Below are 1,999 nucleotides of genomic sequence, written 5' to 3'. Positions count from 1 at the left end.
CGACTCATTTCTGATCTCCACAAACCAATGGGTGACGTCACTCATGCTCTGTCCATTTATATTAACGGTCTATGACCAGGATGACCACCCCCCCTCGGCCTCATAGTGAAAGCGGCGTCTTCTGTGTCGACCAAACAAACGGACACGTGAGCGTTCAACAACTCAACCTCTAACTGAGGAGACGTAGCGGTGGTTGTAGTTTTTGCTGTGGAGAGGTGGATGTTTGTCTTTTAGGTTACATACAGAATGTTTTACACATGCAGTATCCATCCAAATTTGATGTGACAAGTCTCTCTCAAGTAAGCTAATTTGTAATTAATAATTACATTTTAATTTATTTTATTGATTGGATGAACTCTAATTTGCCTAAAGATGATTATTTTGCATTTTTGTGTCTGATTGATGCTTGTGTTGAGAAATAAATCAGACGTTACTCAACAGTTACTCACTACTTGAGTAGTTTTTTCATCAAGTACTTTTTTACTCTTACTCAAGTAATTATTTGGATGACTACTTTTACTTTTACTTGAGTCAAATTATTCTGAAGTAACAGTACTTTTACTTGAGTACAATTTTTGGCTACTCTACCCACCTCTGTGTATAGATAAACTCATCTTTCAGAAATTTGACCGACCGGGTTGACACTTCAGCGTGAGAAATCGGGGGTGTGGCGTGTGAGCGTGTGAAACCAGTCAAATGCGTGTGTCTCACGGCCAATGCGTGAGAGTTGGCAGCCCTGCAATAGAGGTGAGCAGCGCGGCTAATGTAGCAACTTCAGTTCATGTTAGCAGACCAGCTCTGCTGTGGGCAGTGACGCGTTGCATCCGTGCGTAGACCTCAGATGATATGGAGCGCACAGCCTCCTCTCAACTTTGTCAGAGACCGGAGACCCAAATGGGCCTCTGTGTCTGTCAGACGGTCTGCATGAGATCCACCATATCAGCGGAGCAATAACATGCACAGCAGACTAGATTACAACTCTCCAAATCTCGGACAACAGAGATGGGAGGAGTTATTTTTTGAATGTGCAAATATTGAAAGTTGTAAGTATGAGCAAAAATCTGATGAAACACATCTGAGCTATACTATACTATATAAACAAAACTATATATACTATACTATATATACAATACTGCAACGTTGGGCAACTACTGTGCTTCTCTAACCTCAGTGCATCTCTAAATGAAACTGTAAATATAAATTTGATGTTTTATAAAATGAACAAATAGTCTTTATTTTCTCAAAAAGTAAACCCAGTAAGTGGGGCACAGAGGATGAGGGCCCAACATGACTGAGCCTTGGCACAAAGGTTAAAGGATAAAAATCTATGTAACTCAATGGTTCTTATTCTTTAGAATTTCAGTGGTCTTAGTTAATCCCTCAATATTAATTTAATTTGGGTCCCTGGTCCCTACACCAGGCAGGGACCCCTGGACCGGTTCACCACAGACCCAAATCTTCTCAGCTGTTGCTGACATATGCTACTGTCTCTTCATGTGGTTCATTATGTTTGGCACATTGTCTGGGTCAGTTCTTATATCATAAGAAGTTAATAATGTAAAAAATGTAAATGCTAAATACCTTAATACCTGTTGATACTACAACAATGCAAATGCTCTTAACCCTACAGTTTTGCACATATCAAGTAAGACTTGATTTCTCAATTTTTTTGCAAAAAAACTCTCCAGAAAGTGCCATTTAATGGTTTATTTTTCAATTTTTTTTTCTGGGGGGGCATGCCCCCAGACCCCCCTAAGGAGGGCCCCATTCCCCCACATATAACAAATCCCATTTTAAAAACTGAAGGATAGAGACCCAGAGAAATTGCTTTGTACACGGCAAAATATAGGTTGGCCCCCCCAAATCTCACTCCAAGGTTTGGGGAAAAGTTGGCAGCCCTGTCTATTGTTACAGAGAGAGTGGTCACGAAGCGAGGGACGGTCTGTGATACTCAGAGCTCATATCTGGAGCCAGGAAAATGCACATGGGATGGATCGTA

This window comes from Etheostoma cragini, chromosome 16 (assembly GCF_013103735.1).
Source record: "Etheostoma cragini isolate CJK2018 chromosome 16, CSU_Ecrag_1.0, whole genome shotgun sequence".
Classification (NCBI taxonomy): domain Eukaryota; kingdom Metazoa; phylum Chordata; class Actinopteri; order Perciformes; family Percidae; genus Etheostoma; species Etheostoma cragini.
Note: the sequence above shows the minus strand (reverse complement) of the source record.